Below are 9597 nucleotides of genomic sequence, written 5' to 3'. Positions count from 1 at the left end.
AAACTAACTTAACCGAAACTACGTCGGTCGAAAATCCCAAGAAAAGGACTCGTGATACAGTAAATCTCACGTGCCTCTGGCATTACCGACTTGGCCACATCGGTGTCGACCGAATCACAAGACTGGTAAAGGATGGTCCTTTGGATTTTCTAACCGTAGAAAATCTTCCCACTTGTGAACCTTGCCTCCAAGGTAAGATGACTAAGCGGCCATTTGACGGTAAGCCTGAAAGATGTGCAGGCACACTTGACCTAATACATACTGATGTATGTGGTCCCCTGAGTGTTAGGACACGGAATCAACACGTGTACTTCATCACCTTTACAGATGATTTTTCACGATATGGTTATGTGTACCTAATGAGACATAAGTCTGAATCATTTGAAAAGTTCAAAGAGTTCAGACAGGAAGTCGAGAAACAGTTAGGGAGAGAAATTAAAGCCCTTCGATCAGATCGAGGTGGTGAATATCTCTCTGACGAATTCAGGGACTACTTAAAGGCCAATGGGATAGTGTCACAACAGGCTCCTCCTGCTACACCTCAACTCAACGGTGTTTCAGAGAGGAGAAATAGGACCTTATTAGACATGGTCCGGTCACTTCTCGTACGCTCAGAATTACCCACATCCTTTTGGGGATATGCATTAGAGACTGCTATCTACGTGCTGAATAGGGTTCCAACCAAATCAGTTCCGAAAACTCCATATGAGCTTTGGACCAGAAGGAAGCCAAGTGTGAGACACTTGAAGATTTGGGGTTGTCCTGCACACGTTAAAAGAACAAGTGCGGACAAGTTGGAATCTAAAACCAGCCGTTGCCTGTTTATAGGCTACCCAAAGGATTCGGTGGGTTATCTATTCTATGACCCAAGTGAGCAGAAAGTGTTCTGCAGTCGAAACGCCCGATTCTTAGAATCCGATTACATCCTGGACACCCATCGTCAGGAAATAGTTCTTGATGAGGAGAGCTCAGGAGCAGTGGGAGATGACCCACAAGTTCCAGGTAATGACCAACCTAGAAGGTCCACCCGGGTATCCAGACCACTAGTCCGATATGGTTATGACCAGGATAGTTACCTGGTGGAAGCCTTGACTAGTGAAGAGGATCCCGTGTCTTACGCGGAAGCTATGTTAGACATAGACTCCCAGAAGTGGGTGGAGGCCATGAGAGCCGAGATGGACTCAATGGAGACCAATGGAGTCTGGACTCTAGTGGATCCGCCCTCCGGGGTAAAAGCAATTGGTTGCAAATGGATCTACAAGAGGAAGAAGGGCCCCGATGGCAGGATTGAGACCTTTAAAGCTCGTTTGGTGGCGAAAGGGTATACTCAGAAAGAAGGCATCGACTATGAGGAAACCTTTTCACCGGTGGCCATGCTTAAATCCATTAGGATCCTGCTAGCTGTAGCAGCGTACCATGATTACGAGATTTGGCAAATGGATGTCAAAACAGCGTTCCTGAATGGAGATCTTAGTGAAGATATCTACATGCAGCAGCCGCAAGGCTTCATTGCTGCTGGTCAGGAACACATGGTATGTAAACTTAATAGATCCATATATGGACTTAAGCAGGCTTCTAGGAGTTGGAACATCCGTTTTGATTCTGCAGTCAAAACGTTTGACTTTGAGCAGAATCCGGATGAGCCCTGTGTTTACAGGAAATCCAGTGGGGATAAGATCACCTTTTTAGTCTTGTATGTGGACGATATCCTACTCATTGGGAATGATGTAGGAATGTTGACTTCGGTCAAGGTATGGCTATCACAGCAGTTCTCCATGAAAGATCTTGGAGAAGCTTCATACATACTGGGTCTTCGACTCTATAGAGATAGATCGAAGCGGATAATTGGATTATCCCAGGCTACTTACATTGACAAAATTGTCAAAAGATACAGCATGGAAAACTCCAAGAAAGGAAACGTTCCTTTCAGGCACGGAGTCACTCTCTCCAAGAAGATGTCTCCCAAGACTTCTGAGGAGATTGAGAGCATGAGAGACGTTCCCTATGCCTCAGCTGTGGGGAGCATCATGTATGCCATGTTGTGCACTCGCCCGGACATAGCTCAGGCGGTGAGTGTGGTAAGCAGATTCCAGGCAAACCCAGGACAGGAGCATTGGACTGCTGTGAAGAACATACTCAAATACCTTCGAAGGACGAAAGAGTTTTGTCTGGTATTCGATGGTAGTTCACTGCAAGTTCTAGGGTATACCGATGCCGATTTCCAGTCGGATCCAGATGATAGAAAGTCTACATCTGGGTATGTTTTCACGATAGGATCGTGTGCTGTTTGCTGGAAAAGCAGCAAACAGGGGTCCACTGCAGACTCCACAACCGAGGCCGAGTACATTGCCGCAAGTGAAGCTGCCAAGGAAGCCGTGTGGATGAAGAAATTCATACACGAATTGGGAGCGATTCCATCCAGCACATCACCCATCCCGTTGTTGTGTGACAACAATGGAGCGATCGCCCAGGCTAAAGAGCCTCGGGCCCACTCGAAGTCAAAGCACATCGAGAGGAAGTACCATGTACTGCGGGAGATCGTTGGTAGAGGGGACGTCCTAATTCAAAAGGTAGCATCAGCGGATAATGTGGCAGACCCATTGACTAAGCCACTGACACAGAAGGTGTTTGAGAAACACGTGGAAAGTATGGGACTCCGGCTTGTACCAGATTGGACCTAAGTGCAAGTGGGAGCTGTTAGACAGTTTTGTATGCCCTTAGCTTCAATCATTTTGATGTACTTTTGTTATTTAGTGGAAATAAATAAAGTGCATGTTTGATTCATGTTGTTTGGTTTAATTCTGTGTAAAACCCTAAAACTGGACATTTGTAGAGACTCATGTTAGTTTTGAATGTTCACAGCCGTTGGATAAGTCTGGGGAGATTTATCCTGCCAAGGCTGATACTGGTGTGCCACCAAGTGTTGGGATGGCCTGTCTCAGCCATCAGGGTAAGACCCGAGGCACATACAGCATGGGATTACTTGAATCCTTGAACCGGACCAGATTTCCAGTCTTGCCCTGGACCTTGGAGATAGATGGGCAAAACTGGAAAGTTACACCTGACCCCTAGACTCGATTATGACACTTCACTAGGTGCTGGATCAGGCTGCCTTTGATATGCCAATCAGTGAGATCCTTAGTGGGGATCAAAACCTGGGTATGTTGGGGCAGTTTGAGAATTCATCTGAGTGGGTGGTCATAGTGACAGAATCGGCCACTTTGTCGGACAAAGGGTAATGATCGGGAATGCACTCTCTCTGATGGAAACCAAACTGCCGGCAGTTGATTTCAATCGTTGGAATTTTGTTTTTGCAAAATTAATATATTTACATATATATGTACGGTTTCAAAATGTTTGCAAATGGTTTTAATTCCCGGGATCCATGTGAGAGGAGAGTGCGGCACTGTTCCTTGCAGCCGAGGGAGAGGTCCTCTCTTGTCGGGCAGTGCTTGATCATTAAGGGCTGAGAGGTTAAGTGTAAGACCATTTAGGATAATACCTGATGGGCTAATCTTGCACCTGCCCACAGTCCCTGGGTTTTTATAAGATGGCTTGGCCCAGGGACCACTTAATGTAAGTGTTGGGCCCATAGGGTTCATACGATGGACTCAAGGGGTTCATTGAGATTTTCAGTGAATTCGGCTGGGCCTTGTATTAAAGGCTGGGCCGAACCCATGTGGCTGGTGTGTAGATCAATGCTTGGGTCCCACGCCATACAAAGAAGCCCAACTGGGCAGCAGATTGGAAACTAATTAAACACTGAATACTTAATGGGCCAAAAGCCCATTTCGAAGTGGGCTGATATGATCACCCATCAATGGGGCGAATTTGAGATTGAAGTTAGCAAAAAGGATTGGGCTCTTAGCCTTATCCACTCTTAGAGACCAAATTCAAATCAGATTTGAATCTGGTAACCTCCTGATAAGATCAGGAGCAAGCTAACTCTATCTGGGAAAGGGATTAAGATTATCCCCTATCCAAATACTGATTTGGATTGGGATAACTCCTAATTAGGAGATTTCTTAATCAAGAAGAAAAGAGAGGAGATTATCGAATGAACCAAGAGAGAGAAATAAGATTTCGATCCAAGAGGTTCTGGTAAGCAAGAAAGGTTCCTGCGAATTGAGATTAGATCTCATTCTCTCCAGAAAAGAAAACAATTCAGCTTTTTCGTTTCTGGAAATCTCCTCCTGCCGCCGCCATCTGCATTGTTGCAAGATTTGATCTTTGCAGAAAAGAAAGTCAAGAAACCAGTTCTTGACATCAGTCTTGCAAGAAAGACTGAAAGAATTCAGTGTTCAGTACATCCAGGGGATTCTTGTGAAGGATCCAGTGTGTAGGACGCACCCTGCTGGTTCTGTTCCATCCACAGCTGTGTCATCTTCAGCAGGGACAGATCTTGGAGCATTCTTTGGGCGTGAACACCAACTTTGGGAGATACTGCTTCTCCGGATCAGGTATAATCCTCCCATTTATCTTTTGGTACAGATCTGGTTTGATTAGGGTTCAAGTAGATCCTTGAATATTGTATTCTAAATTCAGGGAATATGATTCCCAGTTGGGAGAAGGTAGGAAATTTTTGAAATTCGCCCCACCCATTCCGCAACCTTTTTGGCGTCCATCAGATGGATCCTACCATTCTTTCACCTGGGCCAAGCCACCTTGTAAAACCCAGGGACTGTGGGCAGATGCAAGATTAGCTCATCAAGTATTATCCTCAATGGTCTTACACTTAACCTCTCAGCCCATAATGATGAAACACTGCATTCCTGAATGGATCCTGCTATTTGTAGCAACGTACCATGACTATGAGATTTGGAAATTGGATGTCAAAACTGCATTCCTGAATGGAAATCTTACTGAAAATATCTATATGCAGCAACCGCAAGGTTTCATAGCTATAGGTCAGGAACACATGGTATGTAAACCCAACCAATCTATATATGGACTTAAGCATGCTTCTACGAGTTGGAACATCCAGTGTGAGTCTACCGTCAAACAGTTTGACTTTGAGCAAAATCCGGATGAGCCATATATTTACAGGAAGACCAGTGGTGATAAGGTTACGTTCTTGGTTTTGTATGTAGATGGCATTTTACTCATTGGGAATAATGTAGGAATGTTAACTACGGTGAAAGTATGGCTTTCACAGCAATTCATCATGAAAGTTCTTGGAGAAGCCTCCTACATACTGGGTCTTCGACTCTATAGAAATAGATCAAAGAGGATAATAGGATTATCCTAGTCTGCTTACATTGACAAAATAGTTAAGAGATACAGCATGGAGAACTCCAAGAAAGGAAATGTTCCTTTCAGGCATGGAGTCACTCTCTCCAAGGGTATGTCTCCCAAGACTCCCGAAGAGATTGAAGGCATGAAAGAGGTTCCCTATGCCTCAGCCGTAGGGAGCATCATGTATGCCATGTTGTGCACTTGTCCTGACATTTCTCAAGCGATGAGTGTAGTAAACAGATACCAATCTAACCCAGGGCAGGAGGATTGGATCGTTGTGAAAAACATACTAAAATACCTTCGAAGGACAAAAGAGTTTTGTCTGGTATTCGATGGTAGTTAACTACAGATCAAGGGGTATACTGATGCCGACTGGGTACAAGCTTAAGGGTATTACATAGAAATATACCATAATAACATGAATTAATTATGTACTTTATTCATTTACAATAAATGTCAAAAGTTACATCAATCTGATTGGAGCTAAGGACATAACTGTGTAACAGCTCCCACTTGCACTTAGGTCCAACTGGGTACAAGCCAGAGTCCCATATTTTCAACATGTTTCTCAAACACATTCTGTATAAGTGGCTTAGTTAATGGGTCTACTACATTCTCCGTTGACGCTACTTTCTGAATCAAGATGTCCCCTCTACCAACTATCTCCCGCAGTACATGGTACTTCCTCTCGATGTGCTTCGACTTCGAGTGGGCTCATGGCTCCTTAGCCTGAGCTATAGCTCCATTGTTGTCACACAACAGTGGAATGGGTGAGGAGCTGGACGGAACTACTACTAATTCCTGAATGAACTTCTTCATCCAGACGGCTTCTTTAGCAACTTCACTTACAACAATGTATTCGGCTTCGGTTGTGGAATCTGCGATGGAACCTTGTTTATTGCTATTCCAGCTAACTGCACAAGCCTCCATCGTATAGATGTACCTAGATGTAGACTTTCTATCATTTGGATCTGATTGGAAATCAGCATCAGTATACCCTTGAATTTGCAATGAACTACCATCGAATACCAGACAAAACTCTTTTGTCCTTCGAAGGTATTTCAGTATGTTTTTCACAGCTTTCTAGTGTTCCTGTCCTGGTGATGAGACTAAAAAGTACCCTATTTTTATCCCCAAATATTCACTAATTTTCATTATTTTAGCACTTAATTGGACTCATTACTCTTGTATTTCGATTCAGGGCAAGCAAGAAGGCGATTGGAAGAAAACAAGGCTAATCGGATGATTTTGCACAGCTTCGGCACCATTCAGTAGTCTGGGCATAACTCTCTATTCCGGACTCCGATTTGGATAATTCAAGATGCACTGGAAAGATAAGGCAAAGGCCCACAACTCTCATGTTTTTGGTTTTGATAGCTTCGGTCTGAATCGAAGTCAAAATCGGGCCCGAAGTCGGAATAATTTCATAGTAAAGCCCAGCCCACAGCTGAAGCCCAAATTCGCAGAAGAGTCCTGTAGCGGCCCAAGTTATTAAAGAAGCCCAACTCGAATTCAAGAATGAAGAGTCCTATCAGATTTAAATTTCAATTGTAATCCTAAAAAGATAAGAGATATTGAGATTACTAGATAGGATAGGATAGAAGTAGATCAGATTAGGACTTTCTAATTTTAAAGTTAATCTCCTAAAGGGAGTTGGAGAGAGCCCCTCCTCCTAAAGCTATATAAAGGGGGGGCAGACCAGATTTAGGCATCAATCCAACAATCCATCAATCAAGCATCAAGCAACTCAATCAAGAAAGATCAGTTCGGCCTTCTGAGAAGCAAAGCCTGGAGGATTCGAAAATCATGAGCAGATAAGCTTTTCTTTTCTAGTTCAAGGGGGGAGGTTCGATTGTGTCATCGTGAGGTTCTGTATTTAATTTAAGTTCTTGCTTTTTAATTTAAGTATTCGTTGATTCTTGTGCTTATTCTCTATGAATGTTAATGTTAATTAGTCTGACAAATTAATTAATATTGATTTTTCTACTTCTATCCATGATTCGGTGATCCGTAATTGTCATGAATAGTGGTACAAGTAGAAATTAGATTAATATCTTTCTGGGTCAATTGTTTGTGACAGCCTTTGACCAATGTATTGACATGTTTTAACCTAAGGGAATCAATGGAACAAGATTCGATAATTGCAGCTATCTCAATTATTGTTATTTTGATTTAACTATTTTCACAAAGTTTAATGCTATCAATAGTTAATATGGAGCGCTATCGTACCCAGTCGATTAGTGATAAGTGTTGATCGAATGCTGGGTTTGGTCAGCTGATTTAGGAAAACACAAGGTTTATTATGGCTATCCTAATAAATCTAAGGTTAAATGCTTGAATTGCAAGACTGCCGAAGTTTACCTATGATCGATGACTAATTGATCAATCCGAACCCTTGAATCAGAATTCGGTAAGACTGATTTCTCTTGTTTGTTCGTTGCTATTTGTTTTCTTGTTCTTTTAGAAGTTTTAATTATTTAATTTTCCCACTCCATTATATTAATTATTCGGCTAAGAAATTAGTGATAGTGGTACTAGGTCCCATAACCCCTTGGCCCATATAGCATTTATGCTGAATTGGGCTAAAACAGTTTTTAACAAATCAAAACTGGGTTTTACAAGTGTGGGCTGATTTGCATCTTGCAATTAACCATCAACCCCTCGGCCCATGAAGGAAATTTTAGGGCTGAGAACAGCCCCCATCGAACCACAGATTCGGTCCAATCTGGTTCGAATGGGTCTAGGGTTTGACGTTTAATTCAAGATCCAATTCAAGAAACATGATATGAAAATAAAGAAACTGATACATGACAATCAAAAATCAGTAAACAATAGCAAGAGGCCGTTTGTAAGGCTGCAACCATGCAAAACAAAAATTAGTTCACATTTTGCAGTTTCCAAAACTGCAAATCACAGATCGCCGAACCCAAATTTGCAAAATTTTCTCCTTTGCGCTTCCAGCTTTGTCTTCAATGAAATAAAATAGAAAACCTAATTTTTCTATTAATATGACATCAGATTCGAATTCCTATACATTCCATCTAAAATTAAAAAATAATAAAAATTAATTACAGACCAGGAATGAGTAGAAAAAAACACAGATGTGTAAATTTCTTGCGCTGCAGAAAGATTTCGTTCTCCTCCATATGAACATCCTAAAATTCAAGAAAAATAAATAGAACAATTCAAATATATAACAGAATAATAAAGATTTATTTTCAGATCATTCACCCAAAACTGAGAACCGATTTCCTAGAAAAATCACTAACTATGCAAATCGAGTAGAACAGCTTCTACCGATTTGCATAGATCAAGTCTGGCTCAATTTTGGTTCAAGAATCAAACCATGGCTCTGATACCACTGAAGGGATGAGAGATCCATCATATGGATGACCGAACCCTATAGGAAGTTTGGGCGAAATTTCAAAAATTTCTCTCTCTCCCATCTGGGAATCGCATTCCCTATTTTAGAAAACTGCATTTTCAAGGATCAATCTTGAACCCAAAACCGGACCAGATCTGAAACCAAAAGGGAGGAAAGGGATATACCAGATACGAAGTAATAGTAACTCCCAATGAAGGTATTCACGCTCAAGGAGAAGACCAAAACCCACTTCCACTAAAGATGACATAGTGTGTGAAGAAGCATGATCAGCAGGATGGCTCTTCAGCAAGAACCAGGATTCTTCAGCAAGAACCGAACAGAGGCTGGTGAGCACAACATCAGATTGTTTCTTCAACCAAGAAACAATATCAAGAACCTTTCTTGATCAATTCCACAAGAGGAGATCAAACTGGGTAGGGATGGCAAGAATATGAGAGAATTCCACAGGTTGTTGTGTGTTAAAACTGAGGATTTCGCCCCCTATTTATAGTCTTCTTTGGATCAGCCTCCTTATCTAATTAGGAGAGAATTTCTTGATCCAAATCTGATATTTGGATCTAGACTCTTAAATGGATAAGACTTATCTTATCCTTTCAACTAATCCTAATCAGATTATAAATCAGATCTTGCCTCCTTTTAATTAACTAATTTAAGCCTAGTTCGAATTGGGCTTTAGGCCCATTAAGCTTATGTGCTTACTTACCCCTTAACCTATTGCATAGTTCGCTCTCTTTGTATGGCGTGGGACCTAAACACTAATCTACACATCAACCACATGGGTTCAGCCCAGCCTTTGTTACAAGGCCTAGCCGAACTCACTGTAGGAGATAGTGAATCCCTGAGTCCATCACCAAGGGCTCTTAATGGGCCCAACATTTACACTAAACGGTCAATGGGTCCATCCACCTTATGAAAACCCAAGGACTATGGGCAAATGCAAGATTAGTCCATCAGGTATTACCCTCAATGGTCTTACA

This window comes from Nelumbo nucifera, chromosome 2 (assembly GCF_055504915.1).
Source record: "Nelumbo nucifera cultivar China Antique chromosome 2, China Antique-T2T, whole genome shotgun sequence".
NCBI classification, from domain to species: domain Eukaryota; kingdom Viridiplantae; phylum Streptophyta; class Magnoliopsida; order Proteales; family Nelumbonaceae; genus Nelumbo; species Nelumbo nucifera.
This window is presented reverse-complemented; position numbering follows the sequence as displayed.